Genomic DNA, 17,761 nt, shown 5'->3' on the forward strand with positions numbered 1-17,761 from the left:
CGTTGAAAGGCAGACTCTGTATAGGTCAAGGGGTTCAGCAGTGCAGAAGGAGCCCAGGTTGTGAGGCCTGGGTCCAGGCTGACTTGCTGCTGACTTGCTGTGTGACTCTGTACGGGCCAGAGAGCCTCCCCAGGCCTTGCTGACTTTGACACATGAGCTGAAATTCTTTCTCTGAGGCTTGTGATCCTGAAAAGGAATTGGATGTAGTGGAGAAAGGAATTTGTCCCAAGCAGGAGAGCAGTAAATTGCCAACAATGGAAGGTTGGAAAGGCCTGTGTCCATAGTACCAGGAGAGAGTCATGGACTACTGGGTCCAGGCTGAGCCTGGACGTGGGGCTTGTAGGAGACTGTAGGATCACAGATTTGAAAGTGGTAGCAGTGAATGGAGAGTGGGGATTACACAGTGCGAGACATTTTCTCACATACTATTTTCTTTAGTTTACATGGAATCCTAAGAGATATTATTGTGTCAACATTCATAATAACCAAGTCATTTTACAGGTTAGAAAACTGAGGCTCAGAGAGATGAAGGTCCCCAAAGTCACATGGCAATTTGGTGGTGCCAGGATTTGAACCCATGGCTGTATGACTGACTCTACCAGCGCCCCACTACAGTTGACTTGGGGCAAGATGGGTGTCCCAAAGCATTTCGGTTGATTTAGATTTTTTCTGGAGTGGTTATCCAGATCTTTCCCCTAGGTGAGGCAGGGGCCGTCCCTTTCCTAGGAACAGGCACTCTCAGTGTTTGAGAAGGAAGGGGCAGCAACATGTGGTGAGGTCAAAGGCATCGGGCACAGGCCACTGTCATTCCCAGTGGGAAATGGATCTCCTTCTCAGGAACCTAAGCAGGAGCTGGAAGTCGTCCCTCTGCAGGCAGTATCTCAGGTGATGGCCCTGAACAGGTGATTGTTTTGCAACTAGTCAGGGAGGGTGGACAGGTCTTGAGGTCTAAGAAGCACAGATTTCCAGACCAGGTCTCACCCAGGAGATTCAAAGGGCAGGATTGCGCAAGGATGACCTCTAATTGGGCCCAGAAAACGAGAAAGTCAACTTCTTTTCCGTGTACTGTGAGTGAGTCACCTTTCCCAGAAGCCAGGCCGTTCTCTGGTTCCTCCTGCAGGCTCAGAGTGGCCTGGCCAGGGTGGAGCAGAGCAGGGAAGGTGAGGAGCCAGTGACAACTGCGTCACACTCCGTCTTCCCCATCTCCGTAGGGAGCATGGAGCTTAGTGCATTAGACTGAGTAAGAGCCCATCACGCATCCCTGACCCTCCCCACCCCATCCACATGTCACAAGGTCACAGCTGGGTACTGAGGCTGGCGTGGGGCAGATCACTGTGCCTGTGGTACAGAATGGGGTGTGTGTGTGTGTGTGTGTGTGTATAAAAGCCACAGAAGCCATGGTACAATCTGAGGGGCAGACAAGCTTTTTGTTCCCCAATCTCATCTTTCCTGCTTGGTGTGGATAGGCTTCAAAGTCAGACATCTGGGTTCCAATCTCAGCTCTTCCCCTTCATTCCCACCTCCCCAGTCCACCTCTCAGCCCTTGGATCTCATACTTACAGAGCAACCTTGGACAGGTCATTGCAACCTGCTTGAGCCTTAGTTTTTCTCTTCTGTGTAGTGGGAATAACATTACCCACTTCTCAGAGTTGTGAATTATCAAGCAGATTAAATAGAAGAGTGCTAGGAGGGTAGGATCTGTCATGAGGCAGCCTGGCTTTATTTTTATTTATTTATTTATTTATTTTATTTTTTTGAGATGGAGTCTTGCTCTGTCACCCAGGCTGGAGTGCAGTGGCGTGATCTCGGCTCACTGCAATCTCCGCCTCCCAGGTTCAAGCAATTCTTGTGCCTTAGCCTCCCAAGAAGCTGGAACTACACGTGCCTGCCACCATGTCCAGCTAATTTTTGTATTTTTAGTAGAGACTGGGTTTCACCGTGTTGGCCAGACTGGTCTTGAACTCCTGGCCTCAAGTGATCTGCCTGCCTTGGCCTCCCAAAGTGCTGAGATTACAGGCGTGAGCCACTATGCCCAGCCAAGACATCCCAGCTGTAAACCATAGCCCTGTGTTCCATCACTAACCCTCTGGCTAATGCTACCCGTCCTGGGCTTCAGGCTGATCAGTGGTAAAGTACGGCTCCCTCCTGGAGCTGCTGTAAGGATCAAATAAGATACCACTCTTGGCATGTATAAGGCACCCAGCAAAAGTGTTAATTGCCTTCTCCATTCAGGCTCATTTCCTCATGATTTTGCCGAGAAAAGAGAGTTGGATCTGAAGATGTCAAATTATTACAAAGATTGATCTTTCCTAGGTTCCTACTTTATGAAATGGGGTAAGAATAGCATATATCTCATAAAGTTGTTGCGAGGCTAATTGAGTTGATATGAGTACCAGGAAGTGCCCCATAAATGTCAGCTTCATGGCTGGCTATATATAGTTCTTCATTCTGCTGGTGATGCAGACCTGGCTGGTGCCTTGGCCTGAGTGATCAGGGCCAAGGTGACTCACCCTGCAGTGACAGGTCTGGGTAGTGATGAGCAAAGCTGGTTGGGCAGGGGCGGCCGGGTCCTTACTGAACCCCAAGGAATAGCTTGGGCATTAGTTTGTAAAAGAGATTGCCTTTGGTCTTGGCCAGTTCCAGAGAAGGTTGGAAAAAGGATGTCTGTGACCACCAGGCCGCAGGGAAATGGGATGCTCCTACATTTTGTCATGGCTGAGGGAGCAGATGAGGACCACAGCAGAACAGGTGGGAGTCTTTTAGTGGATGCTGACCAGCTAGGAGGCCACAGCTGGATGGAAGCTGGGGGAATACCCCCAATCCCATCATATGGGACCGTAGACACTGGGCAGGGGCCCCAGAGCCTGCACATGGCCAAGTCAGTCAGGATGTGCTTCCTTCTAGGGAACTGACAGACAGTGGGTTCCGTTGCTCCAAAGAGTCCAGTGGTCTTTCCATGACATCATGTCTGCCCTGAGACATGGACCCCTGCCCTGAGAGCTCACCATCAATGGCAGGTGGCCAGTTGGATGCTCAGGGACCACAGAGGAAGGAGAGAGATTCAGAGAAAGTTTGTGGAAGAGGCAATATGTAAGCCAGGCTTTTTAGGAGGAGATGAGGAAGAAAGTTGTTGTCCCCACTTCCTCATCTCCACCTCATGTCTCCACCTCTACCAACTACAGTCTAGCTTCTCTTACACATGGAACTACTCTTGTCAAGGTCATCAGTGACCTTCTGTGGTCAACCCAAAGAGCGCATCACAGTTCTGCTCTTAACTAATGTGGGGATCACATTTGACGCTGTAGCTCACTTCTCCCTGGACTTCTGGTTCTCCTCTTGCCTCCCTGGGTGTTATGTTCCTCCTCAGTTTCCCTTGTGAGCTCATCTTTATCTATTACCTATGATTTTTCCATCCACCCACCCATCCATTCATCCTCTTATCCCTTGATCCACTCACCTATCCATCCATTCATCCATCCGTCCATCCATCCATCCATCCATCCATCCATCCATCCATCCATCCATCCGCCTACCCACCCATTCATTTATTTTATCTATCTATCTTTGTACTTAAGGAGAATTTAAAGAAAGTGCTGTTTATAAAACTGTGGCAGGATTCAGGAAATCTAACGAGAGAGTGCAGCACTCCAGGACTGAGCACTCCAGGACTGCCCATATTAGGGATCCATTAGCAGCCCTAGGCCTGAAGATCAAGTGGCTTTCAGAACCCAGAGAGTGAAGTTACAAGGGGGGTTCCTGTTTGGAGCTGAGTCCTTCAGCCTGGGGACATGGCCAACAAGGGATGTAAACACCAGAATTGACTCTGCCCCATGGTGATGTGACTCACGGCTGTGTTCTTTCCTCTGAGATTGGATGCTGGGTCTAAGCACCCCTCCTTCCTGCTCACATTCCCCCGCCGAGGACTCTTCTCTACTGCAATGGCTGATGCCCCCCGAGTTGCTAGCTCTGGCCCAGACTCCTCTCCTGACCATCTACCTGAACACCCAACTCTCTACTCACTGGACCCCTGCGGCTGTCCCTCAGGTGTCACAAACCAAACCTGCCAACAGAACTCATGGTCTTTCCCCAGGCTGTTTATCTCATGTGTTCTCTGTCTGCGTGAATGGCCATTCTCCTTGTCACCTGAGTCCACAGCTGGTACCCATTCCTGCTCCTCTTCCTCCTTTACTCTCCATATCCATCGCCAAGTCCTGTCCAGTCCATACCCAGAGATGGACAGATGTATCCCTCCCTCCCATCCTCACTCCTGGTGCCTTTGCTTAAGTTCTCATCTGCGCCGCTCTGGATCACCACAATCGCTTCCCGATTAACCTCCCAATTCCCATCTCACATCCTATGGCAGGGGCTGCTGGGAGTTCTTTTAAGATGCTGGTTGTCTCTTAAGGTCCATCATTCTCTCTCCGTTCCTTAGTTATACCCAATTTTCAGTTAAGTATGTGATCAATGATCTAAAAGACAATATTTGCCAGACTTTCTTGTGGCTAGAATTGACCAAATGACTAAGTTCTATATAGGCTAGGTGCGGTAGCTCATGCCTGTAATCCCAGCACTTTGGGAGGCCAAGGTGGGCTTATCACTTGAAGTCAGGAGTTTGAGATCAGCCTGGCCAACATGGTGAAACCCCATCTCTACTAAAAATACAAAAATTAGGTTGGCATGGCGGCGTGTATCTACAATCCCAGCTACTTGGGAGGTTGAGGTAGGAGAATCACTTGAACCCGGGAGGTGGAGGTTGCAGTGAGCCAAGATTGGGCCACTGTACTCCAGCCTGGGTGACAAAGTAAGACTGTCTCAAAAAACAAAACAAAGCAAAACAAAACAAAAAACAAAGAAGATATAAGCAGAAATGACTTGTGGAAGTGCTGGGAAGTCTCCTTAAAATGGAAAGGGTGCATTCTTCTTTCTCCTAGCTCTATCTGCTGCCTGGAACATGGATGATGGCCCGAGCTCTAGCAAGTTCTTTGGACTATGTGGGTTATCACCTTCCACAGCTGAAAGGATGAACTGTAAGAAGTATATCAGCCATAAGTCACTATCTCTGAACTTCTTCAATGAAAGAGTGAAATAAAGATCTCATTTGTTTAAGCCACTGTTATTTTTTGTTTCTTTGTTATTTTTAGTTACACATAATTCTAACTGATGTGTCTTGTACCCACGGGGATTGTTGCAGGTGTTTCTGTGCCCCGTGTGCCCCTTTGGACCACTGAGTTGAGCACAGCTGTGAGGGCAGCTCTGTGTGTGCTGTCGGTGTCCTTTTCAAACATGTAGGGTTTGTTCAAAGCCACAGAAGGCCAGTCAGCCCCTGCCCAGGCACAGCCTGGAATAGAAATGAGGACTCCAAAAGAAGGGAGTGGGGAGAGAGGCAAGGGCTGAAAAGATTTCCTATTGAGTCCTAGGGGAGAGTTGATGCCTTCTACAGGCAGCCCTCAATCAACAGGAGATGAAAGTTGGTGACCATACGAAGTTCATTCATGGTTTCTCGGAGGGTGCCAGCAGGACTGGGCTCTGGCTGCCCACAGAGGTAACCAGCTCAACCACATACCCTTTCCAATCTTTTCTCCCACCCCTGTCTCATTCTTTTCACTGTCACTGCTGCTTCCTGGAATCACCTCTCAGATAAGCCACCTCCACAAATGTTCTGCTCTCAGGCTCTGGCACTGGGGAGCTAAAATGTAGTTCTATTTGGGTCCTTCCCCTCCAAAAATCCCTCTGGAGCCCACAGACTCCTGGGTGATGATGTGATCCCTTGGTCTGGCTGCTGCCTCTGGTCACCTCCTCCCTGCTGCTCTGTCCCGTGCCCTCGGCGCCCCCTGTGTGACCCTTGCTCCAGCCATGCCAGGCCATAGCAGTTCTCTGAAGGGCCCTGCAGTGTCCCGCTCTGGTGCCTTCTAACAGACTAGAGCATCCTTTCTTTACCTTTCCCCCCGCTCATCTCAAGTTCAGCTGGAGCTGCTCCTTGTCTAGGGTCCCGTTCCTCTTTTCCACCATCCTGGAAGTGTCTACGTAGCCACCTCTTTCTCCTTTTTGACTTTGTGCTGCTTTTTAGGGCAGAGACTACACACACCCTATTCAGTTTTAGATTCTGGGCACAGCACTGAGCTGGAACACAGTTGAAACTCAGTGTTCATTGCATGGCAGAAGGGGTAGGGGCAGGGCCAGGCTGAGCCAGACCCAGAGCGGGGCACATGCATGGTGGCCTGGTGCGTTCCTGGATTGACAAGTGGGCCACACGTCCAAGGTCCCTCACTCCAGCATCCAGTTTCTCCCAGATTTGGTCTCTCTCATCTTTTTAGCTTCAGCTCCTAAACCTCTCCTCTGACTCAGAGTTCCAGCCCCACCAGCATCTGTCCTGCCCCAAACACATTCTGTGCTCTCAAGCCACTGTGACTCAGGCCATGCTCATCCCTTTGCCTGGATGGCTTCCCTTCCCCCTTGGCCTCCCACCCTGCTGGGGAATTTCTCCCTGCCCTTCAAGGTCTGTATCAGATACATCTGCGTCCATAGCCCTTCTCTGCAAGGAACTGTGCTTTGTACATTGTGGATTCTTAGGAAAGCTTATTGTGGATGTATTGGATGTATTGGGTAGGGTGGGGGGTCATGTATGTATTTATTTAACAAACATTTACATAGAGCTTAGTATATTCTAGGCACTGTTCTACATGCTGTACCCATATGAACTAATTTAATATACATAACCATCCTATAAGAAAGGTACTGTTATTGTCCCCATTTTACAGAGTATAAAACTGAGGCACAGAGAGGTTAAGTAACTTAGCCAAGGTTACACTGCTAGAAAGGATGTGTTGACCCAAGCAGAGCAGGACAGATGGTGACAGGTTTCTTTTTAAATCAATGCTATGGAGTAGATGGAGAACATCAATTGCTTGGTGTTTCTTTCTTTGTTTTAATCTAAATTTTAGATCTGGTGGGTCCATGTGCAGGTTTGTGACATGGGTATATGGTGTGATGCTGAGGTTTGGGCCTCTATTGATCTTTTCACCCAGATAGTGAACATAGTACCCAACAGGAGGCTTTTCAGCCCTTGCCTCCCTCCCTTCCTCCTTTTGGCATACCGAGTGTCTTTGTTCCCATCTTTCTGTCTGGGTGTACTCAGGCTTTAGCTCCCACTTGTAAGGGATAACATGCAGTGTTTGGTTTTCTGTTTCTGTGTTAATTCACGTGGGATACTGGCAAATCAGCCTCCCCTTCTGGGAGCTCTGTGGCTGAGCGGGGCTAAGGAGCGCAGCTTTCAGAAACCCTGCAGGTGTCCGGGACATCTGGCCACAGGGGCCACTGAATAGCTCTAGAGGTCCAAACTTCAGGTGGGCCATGAGTATGGGCCTGGCCTTCGTCAGGCAGGGCAAGGGACAAGGCTTCCTGGCAGGAAATCTGCTCCTCTGACTTGTACCAGCCTCCTTTCAGCTCTGCCTTGAAGAGTGCGGTGGGAGGTGGCAAAGAATATCCAGGATAAGGTTTGCAAATGGATAAGGGGTTCACAAGAAGACCCCGGGACTAGCAGGCAGGCACTTTGACTCAAGGTGCTGAGTGATTTCAGTGGCAACTCACTTCCCCTCTATGGGCCTCAGTTTCTCCATTTGTGAAATGCAAAGATTGGGCTGGATGCTCATGAAGGGCTCTCCCAGCATATTCTTTAATAACTCTAGCTGCATATGTATTATCTTGGGGAGCAGAAGGGAGGAGGGAAATTGGGATATGTTATGGGCTGAATTTATATATTCAAAATTCCTGTGTTGAAGTCTGAACCTTCAGTATCTTCAAATGTGACTGTATTTGGGAAGGGTCTTTAACAGGTAATGAAGGTTTAATGAGTCATTGGGGTGGGCCCTAATCCAATATGACTGATGTCCTTGTAAGAAGAGGATGGTAGGTCACAGACACCCACAGAGGAAGGACACATGAAGACACCTGGAAGAGACGGGCATCTTCAAGCCCAGGGGAATGGCCTTGGAAGACACCAAACCTGCTGACACTTTAACCTTGGACTTCTGGCCTCTACAATGGTGAGGAAATAAATCTGTGTTCTTTTAAGATGCTCAGTCTGTGGTACTTGGTTCTGACAGCGTTAGCAAACCAATGCAAGGTAACACCATAAGCTGACCCAACTGCAGTGTCCTCCAGCCACAGTACCCCGGTTCCTGTGGGGTCAGACTAGCCAAGGAGTACGGGAGGCAAGGGGAGGGGCTCAGTGTAGATAATCTCGAACAACATGCATTGAGCCTGTTTTGCAGTCAGGGCTGAATGGGTGCACCCTCCCCCTACCCTCAAGGAGTCCTTGATCCCACGAGGGAGATGGACTTACAGTGAGGAATGCTTGTTGTGTGAATCATGCGGTGATGAAACACACACAGCACAGACACAGGCCTGGGGAGGGAATAGTCCATTGTCCAAATGACTTCACTGAGGAGAGCTTGGAAGGGCCAGCTGTGATGTCCAGCAATCAGAGAACGGAGGGAAGAGCATCCCAGCAGAGGGATCAGCATTTGCAAAGGCACAGAGGCACAAACAATTCCCTGAGGCAAGTGAAATATGTGACTGGAGAGCAGAGCTGGGGAGGCCCCAAGGGAATGCAGCTTATAAACATGGGGAGCCTAGAGCCAGACCATTGGAACTCAGCAGGGCCACTTCCTAGCTGGGTGACCCTTGGCAGGTTACTTGGCCTCTCGGAACCTCAGTGTTCTCATCTGCAAAATGATGATGGTAATAGTACCTACCTTAGAAGATTGCCTCAGAGACTAAGTAGGTAAATATCTACAGCATGCTTTGGACAGTACCCTGCATGTGAATGGCACTTCAGCAACTCTGGCTGTCAGCTCAGCCTTGGTTTTCACACCTGCTCTCCCACAGAGTGGCTGAAATGATTATTTCATCAACCCTTTTGGTTGGGCACGGTGGGGAGTGAGGTCAGTGTAGAAAATCAATCTTCGTCAGCTAGAACTGGGAACTGAGAGGTGCAGAGGCTCCTGGAAATGCAAGGAGAACTTGCCAGAAAGCATTTCAGCAGGGTTCCGGTAGGCCTGCTGCTGAAGGGGGCAACCTTTGTGGCCCTAAAACTCTGTGACGCGTGTGGGGTAAGGAACTGAAAAGGGGACCTGAAAGATATGTTTTCTCAGTAACAGGCCCAAGAGGCAGCAGGGGTAGAGGAACAGTGTTTCGGAGACTCTGAGGATCAGAATTGCTGGCTCTCGGGGCCGGGAGGCCCTGAGAGATCATCTGGCCCTTGGATGCCAGAATGGCAGTAGCTGGACTGGACTTGGCCCGAAGATCTCCTTTGTTTAACTTTACAGTGTTTGATATGATAAAAAGATGCAAATAGTTACCCTCACTTTTTTTTTTTGAGATGGAGTCTTGCTCTGTCGCCCAGGCTGGAGTGCAGTGGCATGATCTTGTCTCATTGCAACCTCCGCCTCCCGGGTTCAAGCGATTCTCCTGTCTCAGCCTCCTGAGTAGCTGGGACTATAGGCATACGTACCCTCTTTTTATAATTAAAGATTTCTTACAAAAAATCCAGATGTCCAGCTTCTGGTGGACACAGAATATCCGAGAACAGTAGCTTGCATTCCCATGTGGCAACCATCAACAACAATATAATGGCAGGTGCCCCTACAGTAGGTCATTTTCTTTCCTTGCCCCATCCCAACAGGCATTTGCATGTAAGATTGCCAAGTCTAGCCCAACACTCTCCTTTTACAGATGAGGAAACTGGGGATGTGACTTACCCAACTTTACACATGTGAGCGACCCAGCATTGGATGAGATCCCAGGCCTCCCAACACTCAGTCACACACACATTCCACATCTCTGCTTGCCTTCTTTTGCCTTAGTGCCCTGGTGGGAAGGGTAGAGGAGCAAGGGGACATGGCCTTCTTTTAGTTTTAATTGATAATAAATATTAAGAAGAAGAGCAGCCATGAGTTAAATGTCTACAGTGTATCAGGGACTTCACACACACTTAAATCCTCATAACAGTCCTGGAAAGTAACTATTATTATTCCTATTTTTTTCAGACGAGGAAACGGAGGTGCAGAAAGGTTAAAAAGCATGCCTGAGGTCGCTGGGGTGGTGTGAGATGAAGCTGGGTCCTGAACCACGGTTGAGTGGACTCTAAAGCACCATGGCTTTGTTGCAAGCCTGTTCTTAGGCTCTGGGGCATGCTAAAGTAGGAAAGTTCTGGAAGCTGTGGTCCAAGTGGTTTGCTAGTATTCCATTCAGACAGTTCAGGGCATGTCAGGGGAGGTTTCAAGTTGTTGAGTGTCCCCTGAGCCCCGTGAGAGAGAGGGGACTTGATCTCCCTCCCTGGGACTGACCACCCATACCCCCCACAGACACTTCTTGTCATAGTTGGGGGTTGGGGAACACCTTTAGGGGAAAGCTGGGGGGCCTGGCCAGGGCTCAGGAAGAAGGAATGACTTACAAACTAGGGAGTCCTGACCATCTTCAAGGCACCTCCCAACCCCCAGCATCCCTGTGCAGTGTTTAATGGCCTTAGCGGAGGACTCCCCAGCACCACAAGCTGAGCTTAACATGGCTGTTGTTCCTTGGTGTTGAGGCATCCTTTAGTTTGACTGTCTCCCTCGTAAAGAATCTGCTTCCTGAGTCCAGGGACCCCTTCCCATGTATCTCTATATCCCCATCATCTAGAATGTTGCTTGACTCATGATAGGTACAACAAATGTGTGGTTCTGGAATGGATGAATGAATGTATGATGCAGGATTCACTTCTTTCTGGGGTCAGATCGCTGGGGTTTAAGTCTTGGCTCCACCCTTAGTAAATGAGTGACTTGGCCAAATTATTTAACCTCTCTGGGACTCAGTTTCTACATCTGTAAAATGGAGACAAAAATCATGCTTATCTCATGGCTTATTGTTAAAATTAATATATTACCCATAAAGTACTTAGCACAATATCTTGTCTTGTGCTGTCTGATATGGTGGCCACTAGTCACAGGTGACTATTTAAAATAACCAGAATGAACTAAAATTAAAATTGAGATTCTTCCATTGCACCAGCTGCATTTCAAGTTCTCAGTGGCTTCTATATTGGACAGCACAGATACAGAACATTTCCATCATCACAGATAATTCTCCTAGGCAGAGCTGGTGGGTAATATTGTAAGGGCTGTGTGATGCTAGCCATTTCTAGTTACAATTACTCCTGCTGTTATTGCCGCTGTCTCTCAACTCAAGGTGGAGGGCGATACTAGGTCACTACAGCAGGAGATTTGCCCTGTGGCAGCCCAGACCAAAAGTCCATACCCTGCATTTGCTTTCTTCTTGGAACGCTGTCCTGCAGACCTTCACTTGGTGACATGCTCCTTGTGCCAATGCCTGGTGGGACAGGCTTTAAGAAGCTTTTCAAAGGGACAAACCAACATAAGAGCCTTTTTCTTCATGAGTTTACCCTCTCTTTGAGGGCTGGGACTAGATTTCCTTCATCCCTGTCTCCCCAGTGCCTGGCACTGGGTAAGCACTCAGAATAAATTTGTTGGGGAATGAAGGAGCTGTGTCTGAAGGTTTGCATGGTCTAAGACAGTGTGTTCACTCAGCTCCATGACTGCATCAAAGCATTTCTAATACCAGATGACTTACAGTGTGGAAGAAAGAGCAGCTAGGAAACAGGTCTCTATCCGTGGCCAGGAGGAATGAGCCTCAGAAATGTTGGCAGGATGAGCAGCCTTTGAGAATGATGACAGCGCCCCGGGGAAATGACCGGAAGCACAAGTTGAGTGGCAGAGGGAAAGCGAATGGGCACCTCAGAATGAAGAAGAACTATCTTGTGCATAGGAGACTCTCCAAGACCTCCTTGAATATGAAAGGAAGAGCTGAGGTTTCAGTATATCTTCGGCAGGTTTGGGCAAGCCACGGGCACCCCTTAGTTTCTGTTATGTGTCCCAGCTGTACTGATAGGGCCTGAGGAAATGAAAGTTAACCAGAAACAAATATTTTTGGGTCTGTCACTTTAAAGAGTCTTCAGGTGACTTTCCTCATCACTGGAGATTATTTCTTTTGTGAGTGTTTTCTTTGCATATTCTTTGCATATGTATTGTTTCAAGAAGAAATGGTAGCTTCCTGGGTGTTGACATCTGAGGCAAAGTTTTAGATTTAACTTGAGGTCATCTTAATCAGCTCAGGCTGCCATAATAAAATACCATAGACTGGGGTTTTAAACAACAGACATTTATATCTCGCTGTTCTGGAGGCTGGGAAGTCCAAGATCAAGGTGTCGGCAGATTTGACTCCTGGTGAGAACTCTCTTCCTGGCTTGTGGATGGCTGCCTTCTTGCTGTGTCCTCACATGGTGGAGTGAGAGATTTTTTGTCTCTTTCTCTTCTTCTAAGGGCATTAATCCCATCACTGGGACTGTACCCTCAGGGCCTCCTCTAAACCTAATTACTCCCCACAGGCTCACCTCCTAATATCATCATGCTGGAGGTTAGGGCTTCAGCAGATAAATTTGGGGGGCACACAGTTCATGCTGTTGAATAAAAAAGCCAAACTCTGAAATACTTGAAGAAGTTTATTCAGAGCCAAGTGTGAGGACCATGGCCCATGACACAGCCTCAGGAGGTCCTGAGAACGTGTGCCCAAGATGTTTGCGTTATACTTTGATTTTATACATTTTAGGGAGACAGAAGCTACAGTGAAAAACATAAATCAATATGTGTAAGTTATATGTTGGTTTGACCCAGAAAGGCAGGACATCTTGAAGTGGGTGCTTCCAGGTCACAGGTGGATTCAAAGATTTCCTGACTGGCAATTGGTTGAAAGTGTTAAGCTTTGCCTAAAGAGTTTGTTAGCAGAAGAAATGCTTGGGGTTAAGATAAGGGGGGTTGTGAGATGAAGCCTCCAGGTAGCAGACTTCAGAGAGAACAGATGAAATGTCTTTTATCAGACCTTAAAAGGTGTCAGACACTTAGTTAAATCTCTCCTGTATCAGGAAAAGACTTAGAAAGAGAAGAGGATTCTCTGCAGAATGTAAATTTTCCCCACAAGAGGTGACTTTGCAGGGTCATTTCAAAATATGTCAAAGAAATATATTTGGAGGTAAAATACTTTCATTTCCTTTAGGGACTGTTACCTGTCACATGATGTTATATCAGAGTCTCTGGCTCCCCCGACCCACTTCTCTTTGACCCCAGCAAAAATCTAATATCTGTATTGGCGTTCACATGGACTAATGGCATCCAGCCCTAATGTCAGGCTGTCTTTAGCCTCCACTGATCACCTGCCCACATTCTGCACATCAGCCTCACTCAACTTTCTGTTTTTCTTGCAGCCCAGTCTGTTCGGCACCTCTGGGACTTTGCACGTGCTCTTTCCACTTCCTGGTTCACTCTGCCCCTGCCTTAGCATCTGACTGAATCTTCCTCCTTTGTCAGGCCTCAGCTTAGATGTCACTGCTCTGAACCTTCCCCCAGTCCCCTGGTCTGAGTTGGGTGCATCTTGTCCTCCCACAGGAATTGGCCCACACCTGCCACCTGCCTCCTGAATGCACCAGCAACCCCTGCTGGGCCTCCAATTGCTGTTCAGACTTTCTGCGTGTGAGTTCCAACTCTGTTATTCAGAAGCTGTGTGACTTTGGACAAACTATTTTTCTGTGCCTCAGCTTCCTCATCTTTAAGATAAGATTCTAAGAAAACTTATCTAATGATGTTGTGAGGATTAAATTAGTCTGTATTTGAATAATCCCTAAATACACAGAAGCACTATATAAAATGTGTTAAATAAAGTAAATCAGGAATAAATAAATAAATAAAGTAAATCAGGAAGTTGGTGAGCTCCAGGCCAGAAGGAGCAGGTCTGTCTTGTGAACAATTGTATCCTCAGTGACTGGCCCCAGGCGTAGAGGGTACTTCATGTAATACTTATTGAATGAGTCAAAAAGGTGAATTAAAGAATGTTGTCATCAAGTTCATAAGTCAGTCTCAGATTACTGGTTCTGACAGTCTTGGTAATGCTTTTTAAGTTGAGTGTTCTTTAAGTTAAGTGTTGAAAATGGCTTACTCATCACAGGAGTTTATTCATTTACTGCTCCAAAAAGGAGAAAATTATACAAATGGCTTTGTATTCTTTTGCTGTTACAATATAGAAATTAATAGCATGGATTTTGGAGCCAGACTGTCTGTATGTGAGTTCCAACTCTGTCACTCAGAAGCTGTGTGACTGTGGGCAAACTATTTTTCTGTGCCTCAGTTTCCTTTAAGATAAGATTCTAATAAAACTTATCTAATGATGTTATGAGGATTAAATTAGTCTGTATTTGAATAATCCCTAAATACATAGAAGCACTATATAAAATGTGTTAAATAAAGTAAATCAGGAATAAATCTCATAAACAGTGTGATAGTCTCTTAGAAGTTAACCTCCTTTTGGAGTAAAGCATTGGCATGGTTCTAGCACAAGGTAACTTCAGGACAAAGGTGAAGTTCATTTTCAGTGTATGCCCACCCTCTATTTCTATCCCCCCTTTCACTTTCTGTGGTGTTTTGTCTTGCAAAGTTTTATCTTCCTCTTCACCATCTAACAACAAATGCTTTTGGATTTGCCAAAAAGGCCAATTCATACTCTAGTGTAAATGACTGATAGACTCTAATGTGCTTCTCCAAAATTATTGTCTTCTTAACATGAAGTGTCCTGATTAGTCTGGGGGAATTCAGGAGGGCAGAAACCACATGCTCTACATGTCAATATCTTCCTTGACCCTGGTTCTCTACAACTCTTAAGTGCAGCAGACATTGGCCAGCCCTACTTATCAAGTCTCCCAGGAAATGCAGTCAGGAGTGTGAGGGTTAGACCCATTGAGTGGAATGCTGAGAACCTTGGAGACATATTGGGAAGAGAGGGGAAGATGTGCTACCAGCATTTAATAACAATGGTTGAATTTAAAATACGAAATCGGAATCCTGGTCAACTTACACTGGCACTCCAAGGCTACGGAGCCCTCAGATGCCACATGACCCAACCTCAAAGGAGAGCTGCGGTTTCAGAGTCAGGGTGACAGCAGCCAATGATTTAGAAAGCAGAGCTCAGCGTGGGACCCATGGCAGGAGGCTGCTTGGAGTCTGTAAATGACGCCATTGTTTGAGGTTACATGCAATCAAAGGAGGAAAAAAATCAGGGGTAGGCTTTGGGCGGGGGGAGCAGGGAAAAAAGAAAAACAAGCCACTTAAAATTTTAGGGACAATATCTCTTGCCAAAATCTTTTTTTTTTTTTTTTTTTTTTCAAATAAAAAAAGAATCCCGATCTGAAGCCAATGAAGCAAACAGGAAAGCAGCGTCTGGGCCTGCTCTGAGGGCAGATGGCAGGCTCTTGGGTTTCAGAATGAGTTGATCATTGCGTAAACAAGGTGGCCTCTGGGCGGGGGCAGCCCGTTCTGTAAGAGCTCTTCCCCCACGGGCACTTGGGCCCTTTAGTGTCCACATTCTTCAAGCCTGGCAGTGCCCTGCCCTAGAGCCCCTTCAAGTTCAGTGTTGCTTGGCAACTTACGATGTGCTATTACGACCGTGTCTTTTATTCCCCATGGTGATCCTGTGAAGGTCATATGGATTAGTAGATTCATCTTATGGAAAGGAGTACCCTGGGTTTCAGAAAGGTGGCCTCGCTAGCTCAAGGTCAGGTGGACAGGAAGTGGCGGAGCCAAGCTCAGGACACAGGCCTCTGTTTTGCCATTTAGCTAGGCAAGTGCAACAAGAAGGAAGGCGGAGGCATGCCTGACCCTGGGGAGGGCTGAGAGCCTTAACGATAACATCACCTTGGGGTTTGTTGAGTGTCCTTGAGTGCTAACAAGCACAGGCTCTGGAGCAAAGGAGCATGATCCAGATCCTCCTAGCAGCATGACCTTGGGAAAGTTTCTGAGATTTCTGAGCCTTGGTTTCCTCATCTGTGAAATGGGGATAGTAGTAGGACCTGCCTTATAAAGATGCAGTGGGAATTCAATGAGCTAAAGCCTATGAAATGTTTAGAGCCACTTCAGGCACACCCTGAGTGTTAGCTCTTATTGCAACATCCTCTCATGTAAACTCATTTAGGGTTTTATATTTATGCTGAGAGGGATTTATTTTTGTTTTTATTTTACAGATGATGAAACAAGGCACAGAGAGGTTATTTTTCCCAAATCCAGTAAAGAAGCAGAGCTGGAGGGTGAACCAGGGCTACAGATGCCAATTGTGGATTGCTCCAGACATGGCTATGCCATATTGGTTCTGTATGCCAAAATTCCTGGACTTTCTTGCTATTGTTGACCCCCAGGTGTCTTGTTAGATGCTGCCTGGGACCGGCACTGAGCAGAATCATGACACGAGTGTCGGTGTCCCTAGGCTTCCCTTTTTGCTCAATTTTCCTTTATTGGTGGAGGCTCCAACCTGCCCTGCAATGTGCTGGGTGCTCTTCTGCATCTGACTTATTTTTCTGCTCTGATTTATGTGAACTTATTTCCAAGATGTGGTAATTAATCACCGCCTCAGCAAGGGGGATCTGGGGGGCTGACAAAGCACTAGAGCCCCCATAGGATTCCACAAGCATTGGGATGATCAATATTCCCCATTGATAGATTTATTCTGGATTCCCTGTATACTTACTGGGTACTCGTTCTGAGTGCTCCTGCTGTGCCAGCTGCTGGGGAGACAATGGTGAGTCCAAGCAGACACAGCCCAGGGGCTCCTAGCGTTTGGAGTCCAGCAGGGAAGTCTGATAGTAATCAGAGTCACAGTCATGAATGTGCAGCTACACACTGAGATAAGTTATCTGAAGGAAACAAATCCAGCTTTGGGGAGACTGAGTAATAAAGAAAAAATGATCTCAACTTGGGAGTCAGGGAAGGCTTCCTCAAGCCGCTCAAAAGTGATGTTTGAGTTGCTATCTAAAAGGCAGTGAGAGTGAGCTAGTGAAGTGAGGATGGAACAGCATTCCAGGCAATGGGAACAGTGAGTGCAAAGGCCCCACGGAGGAACTGACATTTTAGTTGGGTGAGCATGCAGAAGGCAAGGGGGAAGGATATGTGGGATGGGGTTAGAGGGGCCAGGGGTCATTTTAGGAGAACGGGGTTCAATGATAGGGGAGCAGGGAATCTGCTAGAGAATTTTAATTTGAGGGGGTAGGGAGGAGGTATTCATATTATTTAGTTTATATTTGTAAATGATCCCTCTGGCTGTTGAGTTGAGACTGGATTGGAAGAAGGTTAGAGTGGTGGCAAAGAGACAAGTCAGAAGGCTATAGATGTGGGCCGGGCAAGAGCTGCCAATACCTGGGACCAAGGTAGAGGTGGCGGTGCTGGACATAGATGGATTTGTGAGCTCTTCAGGAGATAAATAGACTGTTTCCTGTTCCAGGTACTTAGGAACTGGAGATACAAAGATGAATAGCATATAGAAACCCATCTTCAAGGGGCTTACAGTCTAAAAAGAGGAGGCACACGTGTAACAGACACATATGTACAAATACAACTGGCCGTGATGGATGATTGTAGAAATGGCCACAATATTTTGGTCTGTGCTGTACCCACACCCTTTACAATGTGACTTCCTAGCTCTTCCATCAAGAGACTGGGGCTATTTCTCTATCCCTTGGATGAGGCCTGGTCTTATGATGTACTTCTGTTGATAAAATTTGGTAGAAGTGATGTATGTCGGTTTTGAGCCCAGGCCTCAGTTGACTTTGTGTGCTTCTACCATGTCTACAAACCTTGCAGAGTTTCTAGGAGAACAAATCCAGGCAAGCCTTCTT

The 17,761-nt window shown here is 47.3% G+C and overlaps 1 long non-coding RNA gene across 4 annotated transcripts in view; it reads left to right on the top strand.

Annotated features, from left to right (window-relative positions):
- LOC135964816 (uncharacterized) overlaps positions 1-17,761 on the top strand; it is a 91,444-nt gene that overhangs the window by 52,946 nt on the left and 20,737 nt on the right. For 2 of the 4 annotated variants that reach the window (XR_012416945.1, XR_010577478.1), the window contains exon 3: positions 4,932-5,101. The exons of the other annotated variants lie outside the window; for them this stretch is intronic. This is a non-coding gene — a long non-coding RNA (uncharacterized lncRNA). Of the gene's footprint in view, positions 1-4,931; positions 5,102-17,761 lie in introns of those variants that run through there. 4 annotated transcript variants of the gene reach the window in all.

The sequence above is a fragment of the Macaca fascicularis genome, chromosome 8, assembly GCF_037993035.2.
Source record: "Macaca fascicularis isolate 582-1 chromosome 8, T2T-MFA8v1.1".
NCBI classification, from domain to species: Eukaryota; Metazoa; Chordata; class Mammalia; order Primates; family Cercopithecidae; genus Macaca; species Macaca fascicularis.